Genomic DNA, 13668 nt, shown 5'->3' with positions numbered 1-13668 from the left:
GATGATTTTAAAAAATAGAGTGTTCTACATGGATAAAACCAAGTAAAATCTACCTGTGCGTACTTAATCGCCTAGCAAATTTTGGAATGGCACAGCTTACTTATTGCCTAAACTGCTCCAAACTGCAGCGTGACAAACTAACAAGCAGATGTTTGACATTTATAGTCTCAAACAGTTCTCTGATCACTACTGTACAGCCTCAGAAACAAGTTGTATAGCCCACATGCTACGTGTAGAAACAGAGTGGGAAAAAGAACAACGGTAAGCAGAGCCACCCACTGCAATACTTCTGCTTCATTTAAGACTCCTCATTGTTGCTGAGAAGTGTTTGCTGCCAGGAAATGCAAAAAACACACACGTGAAAAAATAAGTTAACGTTTAGTGCCCAGTTTGTGCTTTGGTACTGAGCACGACACATTCAATCTTACTGACCACCCAGCCTCTCACACCTCATTGATTGTTAGTTTAAATGGGATTATTTTCCCTAGTGTAGGCAAAATAAATGCCCATTTATTCATTTGCAGCTGTTCAAAAGATGCTCTGGCACCAGCAGAGACACCAGGAGCTGAAGGAAGGCAGTAACATCCACCTAAAGCATTATTTACTATCTGTTGGCTTTATAGCGTGTCACAGAATCATATGGGTTGGAGAGGACCTCTGGAGATCCAGTTCAATCCCCTGCTAAAATTAAGAATACCTGCTGTTCATTCCATGTGACTGCCACAGTACAGCTCCATGCAGTACCATGTTAGTTTAAAGCATCCTCAATTAGGGAGTATTCAACAGCTTCCCTCTGGAGCTTGGTCCATACTCTTGCACATGCTACCGTTAGGATGTTTTCCTTGATCGCTTCAGCCTACATTTTTATTTTCTTCATGCCATAGCTAAATATAGCTGAAAAGCTGCGAGTAGAAAACTGTGTGGGGAAGAAGGAAACCCCAACCAGCCCAGGGGAAACACGGTAGACGGTGCTTTGAGATGCGCCCACAAAGCAGGAGAAAACAGACAGGGCCAGGAAGCAGCAGAGAGGTGAAGAAATAGGAAGTGAGGCAGCAGTCATGAAGAAAGTATGCAAGGGAGCAGTTACCCTGCAGGGAGGGGAAAAGAGAGACAACTTTCAAGGGCAGAGATTTCTGTAACTTGGGGGAGGCTGCAGGGACAGGATTTGGGGAAGAGAAGAGAGGAACACAACAACCAGGGAAAAAATGGCCAGAGGATGCAGTGAACAAAGAATCAAGGGGGAGCAGAAGAAACTGTCCCGTAAATGATCATGAAAAGTGTCCCTTGTGCTTTGTACCTACTTAAATTTGTGCTTAAATTTGTGCCTCCTTAAACCAGAGGCAAAATTGCCTCGGGCCAGGTCTCTGCTGTAAAGTTGTGCAGGCCTACTTAGAAGAGGCAGATGTACAAAAGGGTATGATTTGCAGCTGGTGTTACAACTGAGCTACACTACCAAAAGCAGCTTATGTTCACAGCTATGCGTGCAGAGCTACACTTTCATCAGCATTCAGGCAATGATAAGAGAAGCCATATTGGCAAAAGCACAATATTGCTGATGGAAATTATAACTAGGGTAGATATACTTCTGCTGCAGCACGCAAAGATGTAACTAGCTGGTAGAGCTCTATGCTTGTCAAAACAGTCACCCACATGTGTGCAATTAGACTGTCCATGGCAGAGGTGGGATTAAGACAGGCAAAAAGAATTCTTCTGCTGGTACGATGAAATTATTTTCACAGCTACCACAAAAAACTGTCAGCAGAAAGTTTCTCATGGCAAAGCAACACCGGCTCGTGGACCAGAGGGCCTATGAGAGAGAAGCGGTTTCAATCATTTCTGGAGCATTCATATAGGAAAATACTTAGCCATGGAAAGAAGACTCAGTACTTGGAAAGTATCTGAACGATAAGAAAATGTGGATGAAAGGATTTGAGTCATGTTATTGAAACTTATACTTTCATTTATCATTCAATTGCCTTGATTTTTAAATAAAGGATAATCAAGAAGAAACTATTTTCAAAACTTCTTCTATTTTCCTTCATTTTGGTCTTTGACTTATATTATAGATAATAAGTTCACATTCTTGTTTCCTTCAGTGAGACACAAGTAAGGTGAGATCTCTCTTAATGAGAGAGCGAAGATCGGGTAGAGGGTAGATTGGGTAGATATGCTACTAAACATCTTTCCCCCTCCCCCTTTCAATGGCTTTGGTGATCAGATGGAACTCTGCTCTATCTAAACTGAAACTTGAAAATGAAAAAAACCCCAAACCACTATTATTAAAATGAGCATAACAGAGCTGTTACCTGAAATGATTCACTGAGTGGAAATCTCGACTCTTGAAAGAAATGTTTTCTAAGCATAGTGCACAGACATCTGTGTCTTCCTCAAGAGAGCTCAGAGTGATTAGAAAGGCCAGAAGACATTTGCAGTCCACAGTTTCAGCTTGCAGTCGATGGTCTGGGTCCCTACGACAAAGGGTTGTGTTATTTGAGATTTGTGCCTGTAAGAACATCCTGAGATCCTAACAGTCATGCAAAATTTTTTCCTGCAACTTGTTGCAAACTGATAACAGACTGCTGTGGCTTTCTAAATTCACTGGTTATTACATTTGATTAAATGGCAACTGCAAATAAATAAGTTTATGAATTCAGTTCATGAAATTATGTACTTTAAAGCACTCCATTCTTAAAATGATGTATCTGATGTACTCAGTTCACACTGTCCTTCTGGATTTGTTTGATTAAGCTGCTTTGCTCTATGTCATTTCCCTCTCAGAAGTAGCTGAAAGTGTATCTTAGAGTGCAAATCAGCAGTCTGAATAGATTAGCAAAATCACCTTAAAAAAGTCAGAAAATGCAAAGAAACAAACAGAAAAGGCCTGAGGTTGGAGCTTAACTTCACTAGAATAAGTGTCATACAGAAGGCAACCCAAGAGAAGCACTGGTAGCACAGTAGATTACTGCACTGGCTGTCTACCTCTAGAGACATGGGTGCAAAGCTTGATTCAAAATACACCTAAAAATGAATGTGATGAATTCTCCATCATGTTTTCTAAGCAGTGGTCCATGTATTAAAATACATGTAATAAAAAATGCTGAAGGACACCAGTGTCTTCCACAACTGTTTATCCCACACATACGTGCATATAGCTGGGAAGTTGCATTAAGGTCTCTCAAACTGAAAAGGAATCCTTCATTTCTTCTCCTGTTCATTTTTAACTTACATTTATTGAGGCTTTGCTATGGTTGTAGTTACATGTAATAAAAAACAGAGAAAGAGATGCATTCTGAGCTGTGGTTTCTGCTATAGCAGCAGGAATGATTCACCTCAGAAGATGTAGCCTGTCGTTCTCTGCGCACAGGCTTGAACAACAGAAACACTTGCTTTTGCTAAGCTCTCAGTCCATCAGCCAATGGACACAATTCACCACAGTCTGAACTTTTTTCTTGGCTTAATCTTGAGGACAGATCTGCAGATGACGTTTCTGGTCTAGACGCTCGGTTACTGACACAGCAAAGCAGAGGAAATATACACCGTGCCTCCTTGTACGTGGTGATTAAATAGAGCTGATATCGTTAGTCCCGTTCTACTACGAACACCACATTACCCAATCATACTGGAAAATAAAGAGAGGGCTCAAGATTTCATATTCAGAAGTGGACAGTTCTTTTAAATCTTGGTACTTGGATAATACTGTGTGTAAATAGCTGCAGCAAAACCTTGCGGCAGCAACTTGGGGCTAAGCATGAAGAAAAAAACAGAGGTTTGGAGAGTCAAGACAGCAGTGGAATGAAGGGAAAATAAGATGAGAGTGGTGTATAATAGTTCAGCTCACAAAAGTTTAGTAACTGGGAAACGAATAGAGACAGTTCCTGGCATGATTTTGGGTTAGTGCTGACTGCAGAGAACTGGTGTACAGCTGGAGTACTCGTGTGAAAATGTTAGCAGCATATGTAATAAAAAACCACTGAACTGGAATTATACAGAAATAAGTTATTATTGAAACACAGCTGTACTTTGAACAAAGCATTGAGGAATTTAAAAGACAATGATTTGCCAAAGGGAACAGCATAAACTTATCTCAGCCAGTGAGCCACAACCAGTTCCTGTGGCTGCTCCCCACCACCGAGCACAAGCCCCATTTGCCTGCAGTAATGAAATGGGACCAAAAGATTTCATTACATGGCATCCACCGCATCAGTTTCTGTGAATTTATGTCCACTCTTCATATAAACTAAAACCATGCCAAATGTCTTGCAATTTTTTTCATCCTTTTTATCGTTGCTATCACACTTATCACATGAAAGTTGATCACAAGGGAACTGTAATTATTCCTCTAGCAGCTAGTGGTGATAACATCAAAGCAAGAATATGTTTATAGGGTTAATGTATGATTATTTTAGCATCCCGAAGGCTTTAGGCTGCCATACCACCCAATTATCCCAGGGCTACGTGAGAAGAGGGAACTTCATGTAATTAGGAGGCCCTGAACTAAGGTTTCAGATTCAGCAAAATATGTCATGTCACAACTCATACTGCCAACCCAAATTGTACATAATGTAGCACCAGCTTTTGTAGAATTTAGAAAATGGAACAGATATGTTGAAAACCAGACTCCAGAATTCAGTAACCACATTTTAGCTCTGAAATAGCAAAAGCATGACATTTACTGGACGACATAAATGTATGTATCAGGTTTATCACACCCAGAAGAGCAAGAGATCCACTAGGTCACATGCTTCACCTCTGGTGGGAACCAATACTTCAGCCATATTCGATTAATTAGAAAAAAAGCCATTTTTTTTCCAGAGAGGATAATGGCAGTTAGATTTCTGATTCTACGTTCTCTAGGCACCTACACAGCCTGATTTTCAGAGATGCTGAGCACATTCACTACTTCTATGGCTGCTGAGCAACCTTGAAACAGGAGTTCACAAGTATGGGTTAGATGCAAAACTAGTCAGAGAATCATAAAATCATAGAATCATTTGAGTTGGAAGACCATCTTAAAGACCATCTAGTCCAACTCCCCTGCAATGAACAGGGACACCTACAGCTACATTGCTCAGAGGCCCAGCCTTACCCTGAACGTCTCCAGGAACAGGGCATCATCCACCTCTTTGGGCAACCTGCTCCAGTGCCTCACCACCCTTATTGTAAAAATCTTCTCCTTATGTCCAATTTAAATCTATCCATTAAAAAAAATCATTCCATTAAAAAGAAAAAATGAATGCCATAATGCTCACAACTAGTTGTGAGATCTCTGATGAAAATGGAATGAAAATGAATGGAAACACTTTTTTGCAACCCAGGTAACTGCCCAGACTCCTGGGATATTGTATGAGTCAGCTTTGACTCAAGAAATCCTCCCAGGAAAGGCTTAACAAGCACTCAAACATTAAAGTGGGGGAAAAAAAAAGAAAAAGAAAAAAAAAAGGGATGTAAAAGAATTGCACCTTGAAAATTGGTGGAAAAATTCCAGAGCAAATCTACTTACCAATAGTCTGTGCTCTGAATAATACCAGGAAGTTAGTTTAAAAGTGAAACTTGGTAAGAAATATTCTCTGAGAATCCTCTGCAGTTTGTCAAATGTGCTGCAGCATGTTGAAACACTTGAAAAACTATTACTAAGAAAATAAGTTAAATTCTTCCCAGCGGATTCTGAATAGTTGGGAAAAGTGATGGAGGCCACTGCAATTAACTGAGCACATGAAACAAACAGCTTTCATGCAAATAATGCAAAGGAGTAAGAGGTCGAAATTTAAAGAAGAGTGACACAAGAGCTATTTATGTAGATAATTTCAAGATAAATACAATTAGTAATGTTTTATTTGATTATCAGGCACCTACGATAAGGATTTGGAAACAGGATAACAAAATGGTCTCCTAAAATGACTTTTTGCTGTTATGCAAGAAAAGTGAGAGGATGGAGCCAGCTGTCTGGGGATGGAATACTGTTTCCCAGTGCAGAGAGGAGGCAGCGTGCAGATACCAGCAGAGAGAGTTGTTAAAAATACTGCATATAAAAGCTGCCAGGTAACAGACATCCACTTGTAAATGTGACCTGCACACATCTTTAAACAATCCAGTAATATTAGGAGATGTTTGCCCAATGCTTCTGAATACCACAAGGTTCTATGAATTATTAACCTGAACATTAAATAGCCTTGTGTTTTGTGATAGAGTCTCTACAAAACTCTGGGGATCTGTTCTGATCTGTTCTTACTGATGATCCCACGTGCTCTCTGCCAGTCATGTCTCATCCATAAACCCTTTCTGCAGACTTCAGAGGGCCTACAGTTAGAAAGGTAAAAGTTGTCTTATGACAATGCTTTCTTTAGGGCCTATTTTTCACTTCAGCATTTTATTTATCATTTGGTATTTGCATTAACTCTTCATAGCAAAATTCCCAGTCCCATTACACAGACACACTGTTCCATTGTAGGAATATGCAGAATGGTAATATCACCCACTCAGGGCTTTCCAGGGCATTCTTGTAGACAATGAGTGTCTGACCCAGTCCAAGGCCTTTAGATATTAGGAAGAAGTTTTTCCCCCAGAGGGTGGTGAGGCACTGGAACAGGTTGCCCAAGGAGGTTGTGGATGCCCCATCCTTGGTGGCATTGAAGGCCAGGCTGGATGTGGCTCTGGGCAGCCTGGCCTGGTGGTTGGTGACCCTGCACACAGCAGGTTGAAATTAGATGATGGTTGTGGTCCTTTTCAACCCAGGCCATTGTATGATTCTGTGATATGATTTGGGTTACACTGAAAACAAAACGAAAGCTGTCAGTCAGTGAATTGAGATAACAGATTAAGGACCAGAGACTCAGAGTTTTGTACTGGCCCATGATTCAGTGCAATTAATTAATTTATTTTTAATTGGAATTTTAACACTAAGTTACTCTGAGTTTCTTTCAAAACCAACTAAATGTCAACTTGGGCATGTTCATCAGCAAGAAAATCAGGCAGTGTGGCTGAGTGGTCTAAATGCTCATTAAACTGCTTCTGAACTACTTCATGTCAGCGACATCCTCCAAGAATAGCTTCTCACTCCTGCTCTGAAAAAACATGAAGTTACAAAAATGCTGACATACCCAACTGTAAGGAATTCCAGAACCGTGCAGTTCACTTTCTATCAGTTTCCTGCAAAAAACTCAAAGAAATAAAGTAGCACTTTGTAATAAAATATCAAGGCATAAATGATTAGAAACCACCCTGATTTCACAGATCAAGAGAAAAGATAGCATGCTTAAGGCATTTAACTACCTCCTCATAAATACAGACTGTCTTAAGGTTAATAATCGGTTAAAAGAGAAATTTCTTTTTTCTTTTCTTCCCTTATTAAAATATCTGATCCTCACTTCTGCCAGGATCCTGACAAGATCTTAAGAAGACCACAGTAAAGATATCACACCACGCAAACATTTTCTTATCTGAGATGCTATTGTATCCTTGCCAGGTTGGAGAGTGGAAGATGCTAACTGTGAAAAAAGTTTTGCTGCTTTCTGTATGCTAATATAACGTGGCAGAACCCCCCCATGAAGTGACAATGGTGTGTAATACTTCTGCAACAGCTATTGCTGCCTAATTTCACATCATGTTCTTCTTGATGAATCTCAAAGTACGTTGTAACAAAAAGGTCAGTTTTGTGAGCCCCGTTCTGCAGCTGAAGGAACTGAAGCAGTGAGAAGGGAACTAATGAACAAGATGTAGAAGGGCCAGGAACAAGAGCTGCCTCTCCTAGCTCCTGACCTCCTTATATCAATAGCGCCCATTTCAGCACAGGAAATAGAACAGGCTGTCATTAAAGGAGGAAGAGCTGTCAGCCATACAACCATGTTAAAAGAAAAAAAAAAAGTTAGAAATTACAGAAGTCGCATCACTGGCTGACACACTTCTACTTTTACAGCTTTTGAATGCAAACCAGACTGTAGCTGGACTCTATGCACACTGGTAATAAAGAAGAGTCTGCCGTGCCTCGGACACTCAGGAATAGATAGAGAAATAAATATAGGGAATGATGGATTGATGCTTTTATGAAAGCAAGCTGGGGGTTGAGGTATACACAGGAAAAAAGCAGGGAGCCAGAATTTAAAATAGAGTGGGAGGTGAGAGGGGGAGGGTGAGGTTTAGGGGAAAGATTTTGCCATGTCCAGGCTTTTTCTCTTGCAGTAGCTCCTGACCCCAGCTTTGGGGGTGAGACGGCCCTGTGACACAGCGGAGCTGGTGCGCGTTTGTTACGCAGAGAAATAATTTGAGGAGGGTGTACAGGTGTTTCCTGTGTTGCAAAAGTCACCTCTACAGAGACTCTTGTTTGCCATTACCTAAGACTTCAAAGAAAATACCAAGACGTGTGTAAATGGTCGTGTCAATACCGGGATCCATCTATTCTCCACTTAGCAAAGCAGTCGTAGACACAGCTCCTGGGAATGCCCAGGAGGAAGCAGCAGCAGCAGCTCTTCAAAACATGGCCCTGAACATAGAGTCTACTGGGTAGCTACTTTAGGAAGCATCCCCAGTGATTCATGTACACTGCCAGAGTTTCACTCTATATGTTTTTAACACAAGATGTACAGTTATCTCAGTACCTTGTTGGTTTGGTTTGTTTTTTTTAATCTTATACTGCTTTAGCATTACAGCATCATCTTTAGCAAATTTTTTTTGTCCCGAGCTCATATGTTTCAGGCTAAATCAAACCCAGTTCCTCATGCTCTAACCTGATGCTAATACTTGCTTGCATTAGAATGCGTTTATCTTGAAAAATGACATCAGTGATTTCTTTAAAATACTGTCCTACAATTTTATGCCATTCAGTTCTGATTTCTCAGAGCAAGCCACGAACAATGCTACTGTTTTTCACGAGTGCTGAGTAACCCATTCTGACCTGAAGTGCTTTGCTACATGTAAAAAAAAAAGGGTGCTGTGAAGTACTGAGTGATCTGCATTTGGAAAGGTGGAAGATGATGCGAGCATGCTTTGCAAAGACTGTATGCATCCACAGTTTTCCTCGTCGAGCCCACACAGCAGAGCAAGCCCTGCCGGGTGGCTGCAGAAGAGCTGATCCTGTCAGTGCTCACCTTTGCTCTGGGCTGGGGTGGGAGGACCTATGCACAGCCCTGTGACCTGAAGCACAGCCCTTTTGTGGGAAAGAGTACAACCCTGGGCAACGAAACCGTATTTCACTTCAAGGAGTTCTACTTAATGGGGGCCTCAGAGAAAGGAGGATTATAACACACTGGCTGTTTCTGATGAAGTATAAAAACCCTGCGTTTCCTGTGGTCCAGTCACTGCAAAGCCTCTCCTGTGGGTGTTGGCTGAGTTAGAGTGAATTAAGATAAGCAGAGCTGGTGGGTGATTAAGACTTCAGTATGCATGTTTTGAAACGGGATCCAGTGCTAAAGTTTTGAAAAAGTAGGGTAGGTTAAGCATTTGGAGTCCACCATGTTCTTACTTGCAAGATGCAAATCTTCTGCTCTCCTTCTGAAGCATCTCACTGGAAGAAGGGCTATAAATCATTAAATGCCTGGCTTTTGTTGCTTGGGACACTACAAAAATCATGGAAATGTGTTTAATGAACATTCTTCTAGTTCAAAGCATTTCGGTACTTCAGTTCTGATATTGTTTCCAAACTGTTTTCTCAAGGCCCTGCAGCACACGGTGTTACGAAAAAAAAAAAAAGTCGTCAGACTGGTTTTAACACATCTTTTCAGTGCTGATAAGCAAAAGCTCATTGAAATAATTCTGGGTAAGATGCACGTGGAATATACCTTTCTGAAAACCTGAGCTCAGGCTTGGAGAAGAGCAGTTGCATCGCAAGCTCCAACAGACGCTTTCGAAGGTATTAGAAAAGAACAGGGATGTGTCTCGCAGCGCTCTGAAGAGAGCCTCTGTCACATCCTGTTAACCGTGTCTGCTCTTAAACCTGTTTTGTGAGTACAGCGAGTGGCTGACAATCCTCAGCTGCCAACAGCTTTGAAACTACACGAGTGACTTTCAGAAGCAAGGCAGACACTGCTGGATTTTGGTAGCTAAAGGTAAAGCATTCAACAAACAGCCTGCTTTTCTTAATGGAGTAAACGATTGCGTCGTGAGACTACTTTGCTTAACAATGCCATCATTAAAATGGTAATAGGTTTTGAGGTCCCTATTCAGCCTGGTGTGGGATCGTACCTTTGCTGCTGTTGTTTCATCCTGTTTACAAAGAAGTTTCTGCAATTCCGTCTGGTAAAAACAAGATGTTAACCAAGGAAATAAAGCTCCAAAAATAGCAATGTGGCCGAATCTTTAAATCTATCTTAATAGGACCCGATCTCTAATTTTCCTGAAAACAAACAGCCACTGGATGTAAAATTATTCCCCTGCAAGGTGGAAACAAGACGAGCTAACGACTTTTCTTCTTGTCACTAGTATTAATTGTGTTGGAAATTATGGTTTCCGGACCCAAATGTGCAGAAAAGTTTGGAGTGAATAAGTATAACCAAGCACACTGTTAACACGATTTGGTAAAACTTCATGCATCTTATTTGCCCTCTAATAGACATGAGGACTTGACTGAAAACAACTAGAAAAAAAAAGCCTTTTTAATTAGGTTTTTCTTTTTCCTCCTGTTTTTTTTCAGTATACAAAGCAAAACCAAAGCAAAAATACTTCTGCAGACAGACTCTGGTAGCAGAGCTTTAACTTCTCCATATTTCCTTTCCATACTTTTGCATTAAAAAGCCTCCCACGGTGGATGAGGCTCATAGACACAGTTTGGCAGTAAAGGACGAGTCTCAGATGCCACAATCAAATTGCTTCCAGGGGCCTAATTCTCCATTATACCTACACTGTGTTCCATGTCTTGCTGTATTATCTGGTCCTTCTGGGGATCGCTAAGGCAGCAACACAGATTTAGAGCAGCGTCAAGGCCCCTGCCATTTACCCTTGAATTGAAAGGCCTTTGCTAGAGCCAAGAACAGATAGAAAGCAGCAACTTGCTGGCCACACCTCCCTCCACACACCATAGCGTGCATCCCTACAGAAAGGAGTGAAGGGAGTGGATAGCAAAGACTGTGGTCCCACTTTGAGCGCAGGACGATTTTCTCATGGCTGTTTCCATAAGGCTCAGCACCCCCTTTGCTTGTCCAGAGGGGCACAAAAAAGGCCCAGCATAACGATGAAATCAGATCCTCCTTCCCAGTAAGTGAAGGAATGGTTGCTGAGACAAGCACTTCTCTGTCATGTTTTGTTTTCCCAGCTCTCTAGGCTGCCTCAGCTCACACTGAAGTTTGCTGATTACAGGTGTGACCACTGAGACTTTCTGTCCCAGTGTCCGAACAGGAAACTTTCTAATCTTTCGCTTTCATCCAGTAACAAGGGATGCTCACGGGATCCACATGTCCAGATCTGCAAGCTTCCACAGAGGCAAGGGCCTGTGCAAGCAGGTGGCATGAAGGACTGTGTCCACAGCCAGGAGAGTTCATAAAACCAAGTGATGTTTGTCCACAAAAAATAAGCATAAAAAACCAAAGCAATTACTGATCTTAAAACCGTGGATAACATTGTCGAAATATTTTCCATTACTGGAGGCAGTGGGCTACATTCATCTAGGATGTACCACCCAAGTCGGCCACTGATTTTTTTGTAAGAGCTTTGTGCCCCACAGCACTTAAATCATTATCCTTTCCTACTTCTTCTTCTTTTTTTTTTTTTAAAGCAGGAGTAGTGTTACAATAGACTAGCTGTGTTTTACCATCATTTCCTTACTTCTACATAGCTTTAATTATTACATTTAGCTTCTAGAAGCACGTGATTTGGGAAATCAACACCATACGTTATCTCACGTAAAGAGCGAAACAGTAAGATTCACTTTTGAAAACTGAATAGCCTTCCGAGATGAATGAGGCTGAAGGGATGTTTGTTTTATTTATAGCAATACCTCCTTGACAAATAATTCAAACGGGTAACAAAGGAATAGTTGTGCAGTTTACTTCAGTGACCTTGTTCCCATAGAAATGTACACGCATACCCTCCTCCACAGACTGGATGCATACCTATCTGCTGCTGCGTGGCCCCCACCCATACTGCATCTCCTCACTCCTGACGTGGGTCCGACTGCTCAGTTCTGCCCTGCTGATGCTCAGGCTGCAAGCAGAATAGGTCCCATACAGCAACCTGGATTTTCTTCAGAGAAGTGCTTGAGGAAAAACAACACCGGAAAAAAGCTAAAGAAGAAAATGATGTATCACAGTATCTGCCCTCCGTATTTCCTTTCAGTTCTTAATTCTCACTCTGAACAGCACTTCTCCACCCTAGTGAATAACTGTTTCTGTTTCTCTACAGGAGGAAGATGATCATCAGACAACAAAAGCTAGAGGGAATACGGACGAACGCTGTGTGACTGGGCCTCATGTTGAATTATTTTTTGCTTGCTCTTTTAGTTTGTTTTCCACCTTGAAAGTATTTAGTGTGAGGATTTCCTGCAGGAGAGCTGATAATTCTCTCTGTTAGTAACAATACTGAAGGTTATTAATGTAAAGTAGCAATACTGAAAAGACAATGGATGCAAAATTAAGTGTTTCAGTCAATACTTTTCTTCCTTTGCACCTCTTCACTTTCAGAAAGTAAGGTTATCAAACAAAAATCACTTGCATCCTGATTCTGCAAAGAGGCTGTACTGCAACAGAGCTCTGCACCTCCTGCTACACCGGTAAGGCAGTTAATTTCTATCTTGTTTTCCTAATGGTTTACAATACGTTGGGGATAAAATCTGAACATTTTACTGCCGCAGGAAATGTAAGCCTTGAACTTAACTAACACAGTTTGTTGGGATATTTTGTAAATGTTTCCTGAGCTGACTGCAAGAGTTAGGCAGCCAGTGCAGCTCCGGTTTTCTCCTCCTCCAAAAGTGAGGCTCACCTATGATATTTACTGCATCATTGCATCCGAGCCAAACTTGGTTACTGCGGCAACTAAGTTTTTCTTCTCAAAGGGTCACAGGGAAACACATCCTTCAGGATCCCCTAGTAACCGTCAGCCGTACGACTGTGGAACATCAACAGTGAAATGCCTGCTTTCCATCGCTAAGGCAGCGCCGCCTGTGCCTGCAACAAGGGGGGCAGAGTCTGGTTACATTCCTGACCCACTTTCACATCCCTCCCTCCTCCTCCTCCATCTCCTCCTCCTCTCTCAGAGAGCACAGCAGCAACCAGCAGGGCAGCAGGAGCCTCCCTCCATTTAGCAAGGCTCCCAACGCCCGTAGCCACCGAGCCACGTGCTGTCTCCTAGCAAGCGGCAGAAGCGCAGGTTTCCCCAGCAGCAGGCCAGGCCCTGTGTGAGTGGTGATGGTGCTTCTTTTGCCCAGGCCTTTCACACACCCGCACCACACACAGCGTGAGCTCCCCCTCACTCCTCTCCTGGTGGGTGCGTGGAAAGCTGGGCGTGCACCTTGCTCCCTCCCCAGCACTCATTCTGCCATCCCCTTGGATTAGCCTCGGTGTGCCTGTCTGACTGCCCCGCTCTCCTCGCCCACCTCCTTTATGTAACCTCGCCGATTCGCTCCCACTCTTATCCTCCTGGGGCTCATCCCTTTCCCCAGATATTGCAAAACCCCCTCCTACCCATGGTGGGCAGGTGGGTGAGTAAGAGGAGGAAGCCCATGACCGGCTCTGTATCCCGGTGGCTGCT

The sequence above is a fragment of the Tympanuchus pallidicinctus genome, unplaced genomic scaffold (assembly GCF_026119805.1).
Source record: "Tympanuchus pallidicinctus isolate F22 unplaced genomic scaffold, pur_lepc_1.0 scaffold31, whole genome shotgun sequence".
NCBI lineage: Eukaryota > Metazoa > Chordata > Aves > Galliformes > Phasianidae > Tympanuchus > Tympanuchus pallidicinctus.
Note: the sequence above shows the minus strand (reverse complement) of the source record.